This window comes from Mycteria americana, chromosome 3, assembly GCF_035582795.1.
Source record: "Mycteria americana isolate JAX WOST 10 ecotype Jacksonville Zoo and Gardens chromosome 3, USCA_MyAme_1.0, whole genome shotgun sequence".
In the NCBI taxonomy this organism is placed as follows: domain Eukaryota; kingdom Metazoa; phylum Chordata; class Aves; order Ciconiiformes; family Ciconiidae; genus Mycteria; species Mycteria americana.
In genome coordinates, this window is record NC_134367.1 from 4,036,054 (window position 1) to 4,056,203 (window position 20,150).

The 20,150-nt window shown below is 48.4% G+C and overlaps 1 long non-coding RNA gene across 1 annotated transcript; it reads right to left on the reverse strand.

Annotated features, from left to right (window-relative positions):
* Positions 1 to 15,693: 15,693 nt before the first annotated feature.
* LOC142407598 (uncharacterized) lies at positions 15,694 to 18,140 on the reverse strand. Its single transcript, XR_012774983.1, has 3 exons — positions 17,859 to 18,140; positions 16,463 to 16,518; positions 15,694 to 16,322 (listed from the first exon to the last, which is right to left on the reverse strand). It is a non-coding gene; the product is annotated as an uncharacterized LOC142407598 (long non-coding RNA).
* Positions 18,141 to 20,150: the final 2,010 nt, after the last annotated feature.

Genomic DNA, 20,150 nt, shown 5'->3' on the forward strand with positions numbered 1-20,150 from the left:
TGCTTAATCTGCATCATCTTCCCCCCCAGGATGAGAGCGGCTGGGGATACGGAACTAGAGGATACGGGTCTTTTCTTTGCCTTTCCCGAAGGAAATGCAGGCAGAGGTTGTTTCCATGTCACGATAGGCTGTGGGTTATTATCCCCGCGAGCAGCTCGGGATGTGCACTTTGCCCAGAAAGGGCTGAGACACGGAGCCGTCTGCAGGGCACAGTGGAAAAAGGAACAGGAAGCTAAAAAATATAAAAGCAGCAGAATTTTCCTCTAAATTTGGGAGCCAAACAAACAACTCTCTTATACTGAGAGGGGCTAAGGGCAACTAGGGAAACTCCAGCTTGCTGAGCAGCCCCGAGAGACGGCTGCGAGTATTTTTTCCCATAAAAGCAGTGAGCTTGCTTAGGCTTGGGAGCTGGGAATTTATCCAGGAAAACAGATCTTGATTTTCTTACAAAGGTGAAAGCAAACAAGAATCCGCCTGGACGTTTTTCTGGCCATTTATCTTGCATTGCCCCAACCCTTTCGTGGTATTTCAGGTGACGAGGAGCCGTGCATCGGGAAGCTCGGAGGGTCCCTGGTGGGATGCATGGGGGTAAATAGTTCACAGGTAATTCACGCACTGACATTTTCACATGACTTATTTGACCCGGAGAGAAAACAAATATGTTTGCACGTAAGAAAGCATGATCTTGCCAACAAACTGCAAACAGGCCCCAGAAGAGCCTGAATTCACTAGGTGATGTATGGCCGGGAGAGAAATAATTCAGCCACATACAACCGTGCAGTAAGGATATAGGGGAAAGGATATAGGGGGAAAGGGTTTGTAAATTATTCACGGACCAAAAATGTATAAATATTGGTTAACTGACCTGCAAAGGTTTTACAGGAAAGCCGTGAGTCTAAAGCAAAGCAGAAAAGAGGGAAAAATGCAAATTAACAATGCCGTCTTAATGATCCATGTTTCTTCATTAATATAGCTACTGTGCTGCCTCTGAGCTAATTAACCCTGCTAATTAATGGGGATTCAGGCTGTTTTCTCTGTGCTGTGTGCACGGAGCTACCAGCTCCCAGAGAGCTGATTTTGGGGGGGTCGTTGCCCACCCCTGAGCTGAGCTGCCGTGCCCAGGCTGAACTTCCAGCCCGAAGGCAGCAGGTCGGGGACGTGCAGTCAGCCAGAGCTGGCCAGGAAAACCCGGAGGGAAACATTTCCTGCTACGAAAGGCTCTCCCATCCAAACTGGAACATTTCAGGAGACGTTGCTGATTTCACTGAGGTTGTGTATTTTTAAAAAAAAAAAAAAGAAAAATAATGAGGGGAAGGAGAGGAAAGTTTTCCTGACTCTGTTCCATCCTTTTTATCAGACGTTAGGAATATAAGAAGGTGCCTCGCGGCTCAAATCCAGCCCAGTGCTATCTCAGTATTTGACATTATTTGTCATTTGGGGAAGAATTTCAAAATGTTTAGATTTCGTTACGGTTCAAAATGAAGCCCCAAACTCAACCCTTCCTCCCCCTCCTCACCAAGCAGCGTTGCCATCCTTCCCCAACTGCACTTTTACAACCATTGTTTGCTGCAAAACCAAACGTGGTTTTGGGCCAAACTCTGTAACCTCCAGCTCAAACAAAACCAGGCGCTGGGTTTGCTCACTTGGCCATGACAGATCCAGCCCCAGGAACCCTCTGCCTCCCCGTAAATGGGGGGTCCTGTCCCCGCCGGCTCTGGACGTCACATCTCCAACGGGTTCTTCCACCTTGAACGCCGAACGTCTCAGCGAAGGTCACCATCGCCAGCAGCCCCTGCTTTCGCGTGCTGCTTTCCCACCCCGCGGCACCGGGCAATGTTGGAAGGGGACAGGATGATCACAATATTGAGAAAGCTCAACCCAAGCAAATGGAGGATTTATAAACTTCTGGCCTAGCACGCAGGCTGCAAGGTCGTCCCTTATCTGAGTTTGCAGAGGGTTTGCAAAGTGCTGGCAGCCTTCCAAATATGTTTGGGAGTTTTTACTCTAACCTAAGGCTGCCGGACTCCCACATTTGACATTTTCCAAGTGCTGTTAAACGACGAGGCAGCGACCGGGAACAATGTGTGATTATAACAGCAGGCTGGGATAGGGAAAGCAGCTAGCTGAGGCTTTCCAAGAGCCGTAGCAAGTGTGAAGGCTCAGCAGCCTAGCTCCCTGCCCTGCAGAAGCCATCTTCATCGGGGATGTTGCAGGGTGGAGGGGGAGTGACAGGCAAAGCCAGTGCTCACCTCTTGAAAGCCTTTTAATCGCGGCCCAAAGGTGGAATACTGAAGTTTTGCAAAGGGAAGAAGTTGGGATAGCTTAATCAGAGCTGCTCCGGGAGCATCCCTGCCCGGTTGCCTCCGCTTTGCCTGCACATACGCTGTAGGTTTCACCATCGTGGTGCAAGACCCTGCAAGGGATCCCATGCACTGCTTTTTGCCAAAGCCATGGGGTCTGGGCTGCCACCCCCATTTCACAAAGGAACGAGACAAAAAGGAGCTATACGGATGATTCAGAGTTAGTAGAGGAGCTTGTGGACTTGAACCCGGGTTTCTCAAGGTCTACATTAACCCCTGCATAGACGATTCTTCCCCTTTGTGCCTTAATTAATCCATCAGTAGCAAGGGCTAACCACCGTTAGAGAGCTGCATTCATTAACAGATGTGCTCAGTATTGCACAATAATTTAAATGAGCTGAGGTGCTCTAATTCTCAGCTGGGAATATTTCTGTTATTTGGTGGAAAAAAGGCGAAGAGAGGAAACCCATGCTGAAGACAGATAAAAATATAAACTTGCTCATTGTTTTATTTCCCCTTTTTCTTCCTTTTATCTGGCTGGAAAACCGACTGTGCAGGACAAGGAGTGAAAGAAAACAAAAGAAAGAGGAAGGAAAAACAAAAAACAAAAGTGCTGTTTTTCCTTCTTTCTTTCTCAAGAAAACAAGTCCAGAAAATTTCTTCCAAAATACAGTTTTTCACCCAACAGCTGCCCCCACTTAAAAAACATATTTTTGAGAGGGGAAATTATGAAAGGAGAGGAATGACTGAGGAGACGCAGGCTGTGCTTAAATACAAATTGGACTGGAAGTGCAAAGGGGGTTATTAGTCAGATAGGGAGGATTATTTTACATCTCGACCACCTATACAACTGCACATGCAATCGCCTAAATGAAATGTTGGCTTAATCATCCTGGTCAAAGTCCTCTGGCTACAAGGAAGGCTTGTTGTACTGTGGATTAACAGGGGGGAAAAATTAAGGGATTCTATATACACAGTTTTTCTGGCTTTGGTTAGAAACCCCAGGGTCAGAGCAAAGCTCTGGTTTCGAACAACTGTATTTTGACTGATCCTGTTTATTCCAAGTGCCTGCTGCGGCTTTGACTCCAAGCTATTAATACAAAATAAATAATTTTCACACGAGCTATTTTTGCCTCCCTTGCCAGAAAAATAAAGCCAGGCGGCCACAGAAGCGACACGTGCAAACAGCAGAGGGGGAGCGAGACGGGGCCGTGGGCTGCTGTGATTTTCTCGGCTGCTGAATGACACATGGAGCGCTGCTGGCAAAGGATGCCGAGCCCGACTGCCGCGGCCAGCACGATGAGGGATGCTTTTGTGACACATACGGGGTGGTGGGAGACTCCCAGGGCGTGTTAGACCATGGGTTTTATGGCACGTAAATCCACTGTTGTTTGAGAGGGTGTGTGACCTGCAATAAAGGCAGCTTAGCCCCTGCGAGCGGTAGCTTCGAAAGCTGTCTGTTGCGGAGCCCGCCAGGCAGATGTGAGCCCAGATGATGCAGATGTGCTGGCACAAGACCCTGCGGTGGGTGCAGATGCTTTCAGACGACTGTACTCCTGCGGGGCTGGGTGCAAATATGTTTTTTGGGAAGCAGTATCCCACCACAGTGCTCCCAAGTACGGATCCAAGGGATCCCTCCAGGAATCCCCTTCCCTGTGGTGTGGGACCCATCCAGGCTGGCTGGGATGCACTTGGACCCACATCATTTGGATCCCCAGGGCAAGGGAGCAAGAGGTCAAGAGATAAAGGCAGCAGGTCCCTGCTCGGCTGTGTTCCCAGCAGATGTCAGGGACGATCTGTATTTGCACACCTGTAGCCAAGCCCCCTCCCATGCTGACGGCCGTACTCTCACAGCCCACTTACCTTCTCCACCAGCTGCTTTCCTGGTCCCCTTTTTGCAGGTTGATGTCTTGAGCTCACCAAGTCTCTGCATGTGCGAACCAGATTTCGGATCTAGTGATGGAGTGAAATGGGAAGAAGGATCAAATGGTAGCATGCATACCAGCGAATGAGGGCCTCAGTGATGGGAAATAATTCTGGGAAGCCTCTGCAGATGCCACCTGGCCTCCTTCTCTGGTGTACCTGAAGGACAGCCCTGCTATTTATCTCCAAGAACCACTTTAAAGTCTCCATCACTTACTTGTGTGCCCGGTAATAAAGGGGCTTCACTAGGGTTCACAGGTTCAGAAATGATGGCAGCCTTGGGAGGCATCAGCAAGGCAAAGAGAAGGCAGCTAGTGAAAGTGCAAAGTGATTGCCTCTCAAAAATCTCAGCCCTTAACCTACATCCATGTCAGGCACTCAAGGCTGCTTGGGGAAACAGAGGTCTGTGCTCTCTGCTAACACCGTAGCCCCTCCGTCGAAATAAGCACCAGCTGAACCAGGAAAGGCTCTCCCACCTCGTGCCTCTGTTGGATACGAATCATGGAGGGATGCAGCCTGACCCCGAGGTGTTTTGCATGCTCAGCCTCACACAGGCACAAGGAAGGACCTTCAAAGCTGCCGGACAAAGGACCGGGTGTTGGAGGCTGCCTGCCAGAGCCGGCGGGGGAATTGACTGCTGCGGAGATGTGGGAGGCGTGCGCTGGGGTCTGCGAGTCTGCAGGGAGAGCACACGGCTGGAAAACTACCTACCGTTCACTTCTGGGTCCTGTCGTTTTGGTGCTGGTTTTTAAGGATCTATTAACCTACGTATCGATCAATCTAGCTAGCTAGCCCAAATTATCAGGTTATAAAAAGACATACATTCGTTTAAGCTGCAAGATGCCCAAGATGGGACTGTGTCCTACAGAAGGCGAGTGTTGCAGTGAGGTGTAACATCCCTGTTAAACTACTGGGAGGTAGAAGAAGCAGACAAGGCTTTAGATACACAGGCTTTTCTTGGGAAAAAAACCAACCAGATAAGGATTTAAACACAATTATATCAATTCTGGTTCTGGATATCCATCACCTGCAATGTTCTAGAGGCAGGGGGAGCGTACCAGGGGAAAATCACTACAAGCTCACCTCATTCTCATCTTTTTCCACAGATGTCTCCTAACAGCCACTATTTTCAGTTTGGAGGAAGGAGGTATAAACACAGTCTATCACTGTCACAAATTATACATTTTAGTTTTCCATGTTTGGGAAAATCAGGGCTCAGCATGCCCCTAGTGCAAAACACCAGCTTGATTTTACTTGATTTTACTTGATTTTACTTGATTTTACTGTCACCCTTGGAGACACCAGGTGGCTGGACCACTGTCATGTTAATAAGGTCTTGATCTCAAATAGAGCACCTGTACACCCCATAATTTGACTAAATACCAATAAAATCATATGTGTCCTGCCCATCGTTCCCGGCAGGGCTCACCAAAATCTAACCCAAATCTGAGGTCCCGCTGGGACCAAGGCAGGAGAGCAGAGCGGGCCAGCTGGCTTTCCCAAGCCCTGAGCTGTAGGCATCTATTAACAATTAGCTTTTTGGCTCCACTAAGTGCACTCAGCCCGACTTGGTTTTATTGGCATCACCCATCTCCCAGTAAACGTGATAAGAGAGTCTGATTAGCCATGGCATTCAGACCGGGCTCTGAGCTGGTCTCCGGCACAGCTGTCTGAAGGCTACTTACCACATGTGCTTTCCACGCCACGCTTCCAGGCCCAGGAGGGTCTAATGAAGATTGTCCCTGGACCTCATTGTTTACTTTTAGGCAAGCATCAGAATTAAGACCAATTTAGCTGCCCCTTCTTTTCCTTGTCTTTTTTTCACCGGGCTCAGTCTAAACACGCACCTCAAGAAAGAGACTTTTTTATTGCCAAGACAACGCGTGATAAGGAACGATCATCTGTCTGCGAGAAAATTACTTCTGTGGGGTTCAGAAAGTGGTCCCAAGGGTCTGATTCCCGCACAGGCACAGCCCCTGGAGAACATTAAAGAACTGTAACCCCCATGATAAGGCACTTTCTTTTATAGTTTTTTATTTCATAGCAATAGTCACAGCTTAAAGATAAGAACAACATACATTTTTGTTTAGCTAGGCTCTTGTCCCTTGGTGTGGGGCTCACTGAACTGGCATCCATCAAACTCTTTTGTGATTTACATGAATACCTGATTCTTCTGATAAGGGAAAGTGTAAGTCAACACAGTTCTGTTGTAATTGGGTGTTACCTGTTTAGATACTGAACTGCTATCTCAGCATCAGTTCACAGGCAAGCTCGACTTTACCTTTTCTTGCTAGGTGCAGAGAGAATGTCTCTTGGTTTTGCATTGGCCCCCAGGTGTTGCAACAAGCTGCTTGGAAGCGTCTTTTCTCTTCGGTCTCGTGGAGGTGGCCACAGGACATCGCGGGTGCTAAAAGTCAATGTGCATTCAAACAGCGATGGGGAAAAATTACAGAAGAAAAATCCCCAGTTAAACCCAAAGTCCCAACTTCAGCTTCAGCATAATCCTTGGTGACAGACTGCTGGAGACGGCGTGGCCTAGCAAAGAGGTCCTCATTTTGCTGATATAATTATTTATCTTAGTGAACAGCATTTCATGTTTATAGTATTAAAAAAATATTACTGATATGTGTATGATAGCAGCAATCTCTGACCCTCAGCATACCAAGACTTCTTTGCACTAGATGATAGAGATACTAAGACATCTCAAAGCCTGATAAGTTTGCAACCTAAAAACAAACCAGAGAAGGAGCCTGGTAAAGGATTTGATGACTGCCATGAAGCAGGACTTCTCAGAAGAGAGACCATAGCTCCTGCCTGGGACTGTTCCACCTTTAATTAGATGCCACTGTCTCAGGAGACAACTGCTTTACTTCTAACAAAAATAAGAGCACCTGATTTCCCATAAAAAGAATAACTAGAAACAAAAAAAGAAAGAAGGAAAGACTGCGAAGAGCCTGAATCTCCCACCTGCAGGCTCTGAGGGCCAGAGGACTGAAGAAATTAAATACGTATCGCTAACCAAAAGGCTCATTTTGGATAAGGAATACCCCAGATGCTGCCCAGCGTTTGCTCTCTCTCTGCCTGACGCCTTTAGGAGAGCCACACTCAGGAACCTGAAGTGGAGAAGCAGTGTGGAAGTCGGCCATGAGCAGCAAGACGATCTCTTCTGCTCCCATTCCAAGTTTTAAACTCAGCCTACAACTTTTCATTATTTCCCTGGCCTAAGCCAGGGCCCCGCCAAACCCGCTGGAGTGGCAGAGGTGTGGGCAGCAGCAAAGGACTGCAGGGATGTCTCAGGAACTGCTGGTAGAGGGGCCAGGAGACCATCGGTCAGGGAGATGAAGACTGGGAAGATCCCATACAAGGGCTGTAAAGGGATGTTTGGATGTATCTCCCTCCCAAAATCACAGGTGAATCTGGGTGATTTGCCAGCTCCTAGCTGGGATGATACAGGAATGCCCAAAGGCCTTTTATGAGGCCAAATTCTCCCCTTGGTGTGAACCCACCTGACTGCAGTGAAGGTGCAGCAATGCTTTGCCGTGAGGGGGCTGTTCATGGCAGATCTCCCCAAAACCACAGTGATACCCCACGTGCTAATGCTACGCCGCTGCTCAGATGGGAGGAACATTGCTTCCCGCCAGCAAACGCTCAGGGCTGGATAAATAAGAGGAGCAGCAGGGTAGATACAGCTTTCTTCCCAGAAGTGGGATCCAGGTCTTCAAAAAGCGTAAGACTCAAAGCCTGGTCCCTCCTCAACATCCCCAAAAGCTTCTGCTCAATGCAAAGCCTTAGTTGAGTCCCTCTCATCCAAGTGTTGGGCTCCAGGGTGCAGTATGTCATGCACCATCTGAAACATCCACTTGGCCAAGGTCCCTCTAGCTACGGGTTGGGTGAGCACCTCTTGGCAAGCGGAGATCATGGCTCTGTTGGCCCCAGGTGTCCTCAGGGACTGGGAATATTTGATATTGGGAGAGACCTGAAAAAACGCTCCAGCCTATGTAGTTGAAAAGGCAGTGTTGCATTGGCTTGTTTTTATGAGTTTAAAAGAATTTCTTGGCCACCGCACTGTTAGAAGACAGGGATTTTATGGCGGTATAGAGAAAGACAGATATCTATATATGTATATATAAAAAATGCTAAATATACTTTTAGCACGGGAGAGCTGAGGTTTAAGAGGCTATTTCCTGGCTTAGTCTAATTCTCTCACTAGACTTTTTCCTTCACACTAAGTGAAATTCTGGCTGAATTAAAGAACAGCTTTTCCTCTTATCTGCTCTTCCTGTTATCTAACTCCAAGGCAAAGGCTGGGAGCTGAGAGACAGCCAGGGCATACCATTTTACAGCTCGCCTTCCCGCCGTTCCCCTGGGCTCGCATGGAAATGCCAGGAAGATTTGTTAAAAAGCAACCTGTCACTCTCAACCCAACCATACAGGGGGAACAGCAATGGGAAAGCCACAAAATAGGTCACTTTTGCTGGACATCTTGATTTTTTCTTAGGGTGGAGGCTCCCAAAATCTCCTACAGACCCCAGTGAAGTGGTTGTACTATGACCTCTGTGGAGCAGGGACAATCCTTTCCATTAAAAAGTCCAGCTCCATTCACATGTGTGAGCCTCCAAGGGTGTCATGAAAAGGGAAGAAATAAAAAGCACCAGCCCCGTTCCTTATTTACTGTCACTACTTGTTTCTGGCTCCTGAGCCAGGCTGGTGCAACCAGCAGGAGCCAAGAGACCTCAGCTCCCTCCCTGACTCCACCACTGACTCACTGCTTAGTCCTGGGCAAGTCCCTCCATTTATTTGCACCTCTTCCTCCACCTTCAGCAAAGTCTCTGCCTTGGTTATAGAGGTTGCCAGTTTTGGGGGAGCAGGATCTGTTTGTCCAGCACCAAACACAACCGAGACTCCTACTTCAAATTGATCCTCTCCATGCCATGGTGAGAACAATACTCGTGTCTAATTAGGGTAGCCCTTAACTAAGAAACCTCTTTTATCGTTGGATTTTTCATTAGTGTCTTGTCCCAGAGTTATTCACATACCTTTCTCCAGGTTCCCTCCAAGTCCTCCCTTGTCTCAAGGTCCCATCAGCCTCTTCCACGCTTCATGTTTGTGCATCCCAGAACTCGCAACTGAGTTAGCTGTGCCAAGAGCTGCACTTCCCACTCAAGCCAGGATATTAAGTTTGCATTGTCATTGTCTTACGTGTCTGTTCCCTGAATTAAGAATACACTGGTAGGCACAGAGGTGTTTAGAACCCTTGAAACCATTAGCTACCATCCTTTTTGCTCACACGCAGATTCTTTAGCTATAGACTTAATTCAGGCTACTTGCAGCCCACCTCCTTGCAGCATGCTGCTGTCTCTGGCAACACCAAGCGAAAAAAAACCCAAACAGACAAGGTCCTTCCATTCAGGACCCAGGCATCCTTCCAAGAAGGTGCCTTCTCCACAGTCAGCTGGGAATTGCAGCAGCCTTGATTTCAAAAGCAGTACGGATGCTCAACACTGGGTCTCAGGAGAAGCTGTTATTTCCAAGGTTTTCCAGAAATGGAGAGGGCAGCATATGTTTAGGTCTATGGCAGACTGCACGAGCTGCAGTTATGCCGCTGTGAAGTTCTGCCTATAGAGAAGCGTCAAAATAGGTATTGCCACAGGTGAAACACGGTTGTGGTTGGACATCGCTGGGGGACAGCTGTGGGGGGCTGAGGTGGTGCTGAGTGCTCACGTCTTTGTTACTACTCCTTCCTCCTTTTTTCACCATCCTCTTGCACAGCCGGTGTTCACCTGTAGACCAGGAGGCCAATAAATCTCAGGAAGTGGAAACTGGCAGATTCGTCTCTGAGGGAGCCAAGAGGTCTTGGTTTGAAGCATGATCTCATACCCAGAGCAACGAAGAGGCACAGAGTCCTGCTTGTCCTCCCAGCCCTTTCCCTCACCTCCTGGGGACCTTTAGGAAAGTCTCCTGCTTTGATTTCCCCTCCTGTAAAACAGGAGTGAAATCTGCTTCCTCTGAGATTGGCTAGTGAAAAGGGATGTACAGCATCATAAAATGATGGTGATGAGAATGGCATGCCTCTTCCCATTTGAAACAGATACAGATCTGGCCCAATAATTCCACAAAAAATCTCGGTCTGAATATCTTTAATACACTGATCTGATTTAAAAAGAAACAGAAACCTGGAGTTAAAAAGCAGGTGGGTTTTATCGCCTCTTTTATTATTTAATTTGGCTGGAATGTCTTTCTTTTCTTTTAAGATGAATGAACCTTCTGCTGACAGCAACTCCCTTACTTTTTGCTTTCAAACCAAAATGGATGGGATTTTAGGGGATTTTCTGTTTTAAAAAAGCCACCTTCCTCATAGTAGAAAGTGCGTTCAGCTGCTGTCATGAAAAACTCTGGCTAAAACCACAGTATCCTTCTGGGGAAGTTACACCACGCAGAGCAGTTGCAGCCCAGAACATTTCTTTCTGGTCTCTCCTGCTCCAACAGGTTTAGATGCCCAGTCCTTCAGGCATCCACATAGATTTGGGCTACGGTAAGGACTACTTTAGGTAGTCCACACCTACCATACCTACCTGCCTGTGACCAGATCAGCATCCCTGCAACTACCTGCCACAATGCACTAATCAGGAACCGAGGGCTTGGACTTCTAAAGTTACGGTGAATCAGATGGTGTGCACCTTGGCCGATGCCACCCAAGCGTGGTTTGCCACCCAAGCTCCAGGAAACTCTGCCTCTAAGACACACAAAACTTGGTACAAGAAACCTTGCCCCGGTATGTATCTTCCTAAGACTGAGCACTTGCTCGCACGCAGCCAGAAGACGAGTATATAGCAGCACCACCTCGTGACACCTCCCAAACAACGGGCTCAGCCCCATCAGCCTCCACTCTCTCCAGTCCTCCCATGTGAATCTCTGGGGCTACTCGCTTGGATAAGACAAGTTAGCTGTAAATTCAGCTCAGAGCCAACCCTCACAGAGATGTGGGCAGTATGGCCCTCACAGATACGTAGCACAGAGGGGTCGGCTCATGTTATTGCTGTCCAGCTTCCCAAGAGGTAACGTTGCCAGGAAAACATCAGGGCTTACTTGGTTTAGATGAATATGTAAACAAATGATCGTTGGGGAAAAATTACCTCAGCAACAGCTAAGCAGGGCTGGTGGATGCTAAGCTGTGTGGATGCCCAGTATTTGCTAGTAAAATTCTTTTTAAGCAGGAAGCGTGTGGCTTTACCTCTAGACAAATATCCTCCTGAGCATCAGTGTGAGAGCTGAAAGCCCTCCATCTGGCACAGCACAAGCTGGAGACCTCCAGAACTTTCCTGACCAACCTTAGGTTATCCTGTAAAAAAATAATAGAGTCACTTCTCCATATTTCTTCTAACTCTGCATGAGCCTGTCCAACCAGCCATTGTCAATGCCTTTATCTCCCTCCTCTCACCCTTGGGGGATGCCACTGCTTGGTCCAGCAGAGAAGGACCTCAGCTGACCCAGGAACCCCGTAAAGCAGAGCAGCAACCTGCCAATCTGAATAGAAAATGCAGCAGGCAGCTAAATAGTTTCTTTAGACAAGGCATATCGGGGACAATTGGAGCACGGACTTTGCTTCTTCACTTTGTGTGGATTATGAAGGTTTTTTTCTTGCTGCAGCAATAGCCTGTGCTCACGAGAAGTAACCTCTGCATCTTTAAGTGCTTAATTCATGGGCTCTGCCAAGTGGACAGGAAATTAATGAAGTTTAAATGAAGAGCTGCTCCCTTTTCTAGCTGTCTGACTATTTCTTTTGATTTAGTATAATCCTGGCAGAGTGCTCCTGATCTAATCACAGGAGCTTGCACTTCGTGATCCAATTACTGCCAAGTTTCTGGATGTTCGTTTTGCTTTAATGGGAATATTTAAACGTGTGAACTTCGCAGGGGCTGGCTGACAGCTCTCAGCTCTGGGATCTCATTTTAGTTGTAGACCCAGTGGAAATGGGTGCAAACTGATTGTCTGAAAACACCACCTTGAGAGAGCAGGTTTATCTTTACGTGAAAGCTAGAATCCTTCGGTTTGGGGGAAAAAAATGAAATAGCGTGATTTTCCACAGACCAGAACATCTGCTTCACCTTTAGCCAGCCTTGCAGCCTGTCCATAGCTTAGCCATGCAAGCAGCTCCTGGCTCAGCATTGCTTCTAGCCAGAGTCTGTGAATCCTGATACCGGGTACCTATTCCTACTCTTACCCACAGGTCTCCACCCCTCCGCCAAGCCTGGCTGGAACTAATCAGTAAATTTAAATGCGATCTGGACAACCGTGCAGCCAGCACACTCACACAGTTTCATTTTTACAAAGGAAGCCACAGGCACGGTGATAACACTGAGCCTGTTTTCCAACAGCCGTCCCCAGCCAAGACTTGCACAAAGTTGGACTGAGAACTGATGATTTCAGTGCACTTGGTGAGAGAATCCAAGACATCTGCTTCGCACACTGATTCTCCAGCGCTGTTGCCCAAACGTCATCACGTTGTACCCTCGGTCTTTCACGACCTTTCACGACGACTGTTGCTGCAGTCGTCGATCCCCTCCCAACACCACCGGGCAGAGAAAGCGGCTCCTGGGGTCTGCCGTGCGAGACAGCATCACCCCACCGGCTCCCAAAGCCTGCCTTGTGATGCCACTGCCCCGTGTTTGCTCATGTCCCCGCATTGTCCCCAACCCTGATAACTCCTCTGGTCAACGTTATCGTCTTATCGCCACAGCGGCACTGCCGAGCCATCAGCCCTCCACGTTTCGTGGGGAGGGCATCAAGCTCCAGCCGCTGATAGACCTATCTATAAGCCCATCCAGGATTGTTTTGATCAATGGCTTAATCTCTGTTTGTACGGTCAAATCCCTCCCTCCCTTGTCTGCAAGCTGGATGTTGGGATGAACGTCCCCTCGACTCGTGCCATCTCAGAGCCCGGCTACGTGGAGAGCACGTCGCCGTCAAAGATTCACCGCTTGCACCCCGTGGGGCTTTATTACTCCTATTTTAGTAGATGGGCAACTGAGGTCCCAAGAGAGGTGTGGTGGCCTCTCCAAGGTCTCAGGACTATTGAGAACTGAGCTAGGGTTTCCCAAGCCTTAAGGACATCCTTCTCCTCCAGCAGTGCTGTAAAGGACCAGCCAAGTAAGGACATTATTGTGCTGACAGACAAACACAGGAGCCTCGGCCAGAGACACCTTCCCATCTAAAGTCCTGATATCTTTTGAAGATGTGACCATTTGCTTAGCTTTATTTACTGAGCAACCCTCTTCCAGTCAATGGAGCAGAGATAAGCATGATCTTGATGAGATCAGGATTCATCTGACAGGATGAGAATAGGGCGGAGAAGAAGAAAGAAAAAAAGTAAAAGTAAAAGCTCATTGATGATCCAGGCTCCAAAAGAGGCCAAATCTGAGGGGCAGAGTTCTCCCTCAAATACGTCTCTTTTTTTTTTTTTTTTCCAAAAATGACAATGCAAGGCATTTGGGCTCCAGCATTGAACCAGCAGCAGAGAGAAAAAATATGAGAGCGGGGGAAAGAGAAACCAGGAAAAATGGATAAAAATGGGGAAAAGCTCTATATATTTTCACTTCCTTTTTTTTTTTTTTTTCCCGAACATGAAAAATGTGAAATTGGCCAAGAATTCTGGGAAAAAAAAAAATCTACCACCAACAGAAGATGTCCTCACCCTTCACCATGTGTTTAACATTGGTGGCCAACTTTATACGAGGGAAGGAAACAAAGCCCATTTCATAGAAGGAGGACCTGGCCTGGAGGCCCAGCTGGATCCAATTCAGACGGTTCTCAGTGGTGTCTAAATCATTGTCAATAACCGATGGAGAAGGACAGTTCCTCCACCTGAGAAGCACCCAACTCTCTGGAGTGACTGCAGAGGGACATTAAGCCTACACGATTTGCCCAGAAGTTCCTGGGCAGCTTGCAGCAGAGCTAAGGGAATTGGCCACAGCATCCTCAGAAATATCAAGTAAATTATAACAGAGCCAGGCTTGGTTTTTGGCCAGGTGGCCACATCCATCCTATTAAACTCCATCTCCCAACTCAGAGTGGCAACAGCCAAACCACCTCATGGGAATGGTCCTGGCGTGTTCCCACAAAGACTTTGGGATACGTCTGTTTGGTTGTCCCTATGGCTGATGTCCAGCACCCTTGCTCCAGTGTGGCCAAACCTACTAGGAGACATCCTGCCTCAGAGATGCTCAGCAGAGAGATCATCCTCCCAGTGAATAGCAGAGCAAAGTGGACACTCAGCTGCTAGCTGCCACCATCTCCTGATCTCCACATTTGATGGGACTCCATCAGCTTCAGTCTATGGGCCGCTGAAGAAAGGGAAGGGACCAACCCTGGAAGATAAGGCGCCTGACTCTGGCCTTGCTTTGACCAGTTGCACTTCAGCCATGGTCCCTGCCTGCGGTAGATGTGGTATGTGTGTGTCTTGATTTGATCCTGTTCAGCCGGGGATGAAAGTGGGACATCCTTTTTGCAATTCACAGGAGGTATCAGAAGAGCAGAGGAAAGGAGCAGATCAGAGAGATTTCCATGATTACAAATAACCCCTGAGTTTTGCCCACAGCCTTGAATGTCTGAAGAAAAGCAGATATGGTGGGAGCGATTCTCCAGGCATCTCCCCCCCGTAGCCACAGCGCCCAGGCTCCATCAGAGGAGCGGCTCTGCATGGCACATTAACTCGCACCACCTCTGATCCGGGGCTGAAATCCCAAGGACAGACAGAAGGCAGGAAACAAGACAGGCGCAGCTAAGGCTCAAAGATGCTCTTCACGCAACCGATCACTGGAAAACAAGAGATTTATGCCAAATGGGGCATGAAGATGTGCAGAACAAAGAGCAAAACCTCTTTTCCTAAGTGCGTCTCGCCTAAAACCTCGAGGCCGGGGCGGACGTGACCCGAGATTTGCTCCAAGAACAGGTGAGTACAAGAAACATCTGCAAGGGGCGATGACAGAAATGCGAATCCTATGCAAACAAGTGAGGACAAAAGCCATTGCAGACTTCTCTGTCACCCTGGTGTTTGTGGTGGAGAGCTGTGGCTCTCTTGTATTTTTAATAACATTTTCCATGGAAGATGAAAAGCCAGGAAATAAATAGTTAAAAAACAAAGGCCCCGTTGGGGTTTTTGTTTGTGTGTCTGTTTTTTGCCTGCAACAACATAAAATGTAACATCTTTTGCCCATTCTCTGTTTTTCCCGCTGCATGCTGCTAAAAGCCAAGGCATTTTAATCTCGCGGGCATGCAACAAGAAGACAGAATTTTTAAAATGTTCTTTATTCTCTATATGAACCCCAAAAAGGAAGACTCTTGAAAGAAGGAATACATTTTTACTACAAGCTAAGGAAAATATTTCAAAATTTTGTCAGCTAAAACTAGTAAAGCCCATCTGAATAAATGCTCCCATTATATTGACCTTTCAAGAGCAAAACCTCTACCCTAAACATAGCTGAAAACAATTAGAAATGTTTAAACTTCTTGCTTATAGCAGTTCAAGCCTAGCTTTTCTTTTTATTGAGTTTAAATAGCAATTCATCCAGAAATGTCTTCAAATCTTCTTAAAACAAGCAAACCAAGCAAAACCAAACCAAACCCCCAAAAGTGAAAGTGAAATTCAATTAGATTTAAAAAAAAAAAAAAATTAACAGAACTATTACACTTCGGAACTTTGTTCAGCCAGAAACAAAAGATATTGAACCTTCCAGTTTGCTGATTTTGTATTTCTGCCTCTTCCAGACGAAACACAAATGACATTTTTCTTGCTTTTGGGAGGATTTTCCACTGAACCAAAAAATGCATTTCCTAATCAGTTCTACTTCTGACGTGTGTTTTTCTGGAGTAAACATTAGACGTACAGCTCTACCACAGTCTGTATGGAGAGGTGCTAAAAATTGTCCTTTTTGCATGTCAGAAGAAGACAGCAAATCAAAAGTATATATTTTGCAGAGGAGCCCTCCGTGGGTGCATGCAGCCGTTTCTCCGTGGTGGTTTGCGTATCTGTGGGTGTTAACAACTGGAATATGCTCCGATGCCTCTGATGTTCTGGCATTACAGTGAGGCTTCACAGCTGTTCTGCCAAAAATGCATAATCCTGTGTCAAGGCACGGGACTAAGTGCTCTGTGAGAGACAGGTCCTGTCCTGGATCTGCTATCCCCCACCAGCCTTTTAATCATCCTTTCCCTTGTCTTCCCAGATAATAAGATCTACCTACCCCGCAGTGTTGTTGGGAGGCTTAACTTGGTAATCTTTATAAAGTGTCCAGGGATCCTTTGCAAAAGAGAAAAGAAAAAGAAAAGAAAAAAGAAAAATTTATGATTTTGATCTCATACGGCCAAGGAGCGGCTCCCCGGGAGCTACAGCCGATCGACACAAGCAAGCCCAAGATCAGCTGTCTCTCTTGGAGGTTTCATTGCAGAGCAGAGAAGCCATCCTTCATTTAGCCTCTTGGGTACCGTCACGGGTGACACTGCAGTGACACACATTTTTCCAGCCCATGTGAAGACCTGTGTTTTTGCAATGTCTTTGCTGTTATATACTAAATCGAAGTCTGCTTGGTCCCCCTTGCTTGAAATGCTGTCAGCACATCTTTTCACCAGCGCAATATTCCCCTTGGAGTCAACCAGGAAGATGGTGACCACCTAGATGGGAAGATCTCTGCCTCCGCCCAGGACCTCTGAAAGGTCAGGGAACCCCGCTCACCCTAAAAAAGGTGATGGCTGCCAGGCAAAAGCATACTTGGTTTTCCCCAAAGATGTCAACTGATCTAATAAAAGCTACATCCTCTCCTTGCACGCCTGCTCCTCCTTTATTACTGTTTTTATGTTACTAGCGAGAGTGTTAAGCCAAAGAAATCTCAGACTGGTTATGGGGCAAGACCCCAAAAGCAGGTGCAAGATGCAGTTCACACTGTCCAGCTCAAGCAGGGGATTCTCTTTCCTTAATGCCAACGGATGAGGATCTCCCGCCACCCTCCTTACGGCATCCTTCCAGTGCCTGGTACCTGGCCGGGGCAGGACAACATGGGGCTGCGCCTGAGCTGCTCTCTCCTGCCAGCCCAGAGCTACGTACGCCTATTCAAAGCACTCTCTGTTCAGCTAGGTACACTACAAACTCAGATAGCTGCGTGTACCAGCACGTCAGGCTTTATCTAAATCTATATCTCTATTTTTTTCCACCTGGAACAATAGACAAATTGATTGACGGATTGATTGACAGATGACAGCCAGAACTACAGAGGCATTCAAGTCCAGATTCCTCCTGCCTCTAAATCGCGCTTTTTTTTTTTTTCATTTCTAATAAAAACCTCCACAACTCAAGCCATGGCCAGGAGTCCTCCTCTCCCTCCTCCTACCCTGCCAGCTCCAGGACTCACAGCCTTCCTCCCGATCTGTATGATGCATGAAAAGTCGGAGGTGCATCTGTCTCCAAGCGCATTGCCGAACAGATAATTACTGTTTATTAATAATATCAACACCATATTAATGATCTAAGAACGAGGGCTAATTAGATATAAATTTGCCAACATACCTGAGTATTCTTTCCCCTGGAGTTTTGCCTAATGATAACAATATCATTTTGTGATAAAATGAACTTTCATGTTACGGTACCTTTTACGATTACCCTGTGCTGTGGATTTTCTTGCTTTTCCCCCACAGATGACAAAACGCCACCTTCACCCAAGACTTTCCATCCTGGACAGCACTCCTAGGTCGGTGTGAAGCTGCATGCTGAGTCTGCAAGCCAAAGCCAGGCTGGGTTTCAGCAGATTTAAGGGGTCATCAGCTCTGCTGCTCTCCAGTAATGCCAATGCATCGGCAATATTAACACCAGTGATACTTTTCTTTACGGTACAAACCCCAAAGAGGAGAAGCAGAAGAGCGAGCAGGCTCTTCCCCACGGTGAAGGGAAGCTGGAAGCTTTATTTGTGCAGCCGTAGGAATCTCGGCGGCATAGTCTGAATTCCTGCTGCGGTGAGCGAAGTTGGGGAAGGTTGCAACGTTCACTTGGCTGGAGAACAGCAGCGCAAGGGGTGCTCTGAGTGGTTTTTTTGGTGGGCTATTTCTGGAAAGTTGGATGGACCCGTAATTAGGAAAGCAGAAAATGCCCGTGATGTCACCTCAACTCCAGAAATTGTTGTGTAGATCACACGGAAATTAGATAAAATCCAAAGGAGCCCTGGCAGCACTTGGAGATTAATGACTAACTATTCATTAGTACCAGCTCTGCTTATCCAGCCTCTGACCCTAACCATCCCCAGCACGGAAGGGGCTGAGTCCTTCCCACGTGCAGTTACCCTAACACCTCTCAGATGTCTGAGGCTTCCAGGTCCCCGATTCACGCAGGAGTTTGGGTCCTCCTTTCCTTTGCAAAGCTGAGGCCAGGGGATTTGGGGGAGGCTGCGTGAGCATCTGCCGCGTCCCAGCCCGGTGTCCCAAGCTCAGGGAATTCGTCTGTGACAGATCCAGGTGAAGAGAGGAAGATTCCCAGGAAGTTCCCATCTGCCTCCACCGTCCCTTGCTGTCAACCTCAGCTCACACACTCACCCTGCGCCAGAGGGGTTTTTTTCCTTGTTGAAAAAGACTAGACATTTTTATGCCTTTTTTTCAAGTTTTCCATTTTTGAAATGGTCAATATTTTGTGGGTTTTGACTGGCAATCTACTTCAAGGTCAAACCAACCTCCTGCATTACGGCTCAGTCCTGCCAGCACTTGCCTGCACATGAAACCCTACTTGTCCTTTGCTCGCGTGAGAGCATTTCACGTGGATTTGGCACTTGGAGGTTCAGTGCTTGGGGCACTGAGCATCAGTATGAAAAACTACCGTTTGGCTTTGTGGTTTCACTTTTGTTTCTCCTTTTTTTTTTTTCCCCCCTCTCTAGAATAGGTGGATTAATTCAAACCCGTGCAACCCCCCTGATGTGTCAGTGCAGCGCGAGAAATGTTTTTTTCAGCCCAGAAGGAAATCAGTGATGAAGCCGCCATCCTGACACCACATCTGCCATCCAGGGGTGGAGGATTTGGGTCGGGATCGGCCCTTTCTCATCATAACCAACCCCGGCTCCCCACGGCTGCAGTTCCCACAGCCCAGTGCCCGCTGCGTGATGCTCGGAGGGGGAGCAGGGGCATCCCTTTCGGGTCCAGCCCTTCCTTTCCCGGCGGCAGCGGGGCTGGCCGGGGCACTGACCCCAGCGCCGGGGAGTCTGGAGCGGAGCTGGCGGCCGCCGCTCCCCGCCGTCAGCCCACACCTCATCAATAGGGGCTGACAGCCGCGGCCTCGCCGCCCCGACGGCACCGCTGACGGCACGGCATGGCTCGGCACGGCTCGGCACGGCCGAGAGTCGGGGATGCGAGCGGGCAGCCCCCCAAGTCGGGGTTGCAGGCAGCCCCAAGGGTTCGAGGTGCAGGCAGCCTCATCAGTCCGGGCTGTAGGGAGAGCAATGGTTTTGGGATACAGGCAGCTACGTGGAGTGGAGTGCAGGCAGGGCTGTGGGTCTGGGTGCAGGCAGGGCTGTGGGTCTGAGATGCAGGCAGCCCCATGGGTCTGAGATGCAGGCAGGGCTGTGGGGCTAGGTGGAGGCAGTCCCAGGGGGTCCGGGGTACAGGCAACCCTGTAAGTCAGGGTGCAGAGAGCCTTGTGGGTCGGGTTGCAGGCAGCCCCATTGATCTGGGGTGTAGGCAGCCCTGTGGGTCAGGACACAGGCAGCCCCATTGATCTGGGGTGTAGGCAGCCCTGTGGGTCAGGACACAGGCAGCCCCATTGATCTGGGGTGTAGGCAGCCCTGTGGGTCAGGACACAGGCAGCCCCATTGATCTGGGGTGTAGGCAGCCCTGTGGGTCAGGACACAGGCAGCCCCATTGATCTGGGGTGTAGGCAGCCCTGTGGGTCAGGACACAGGCAGC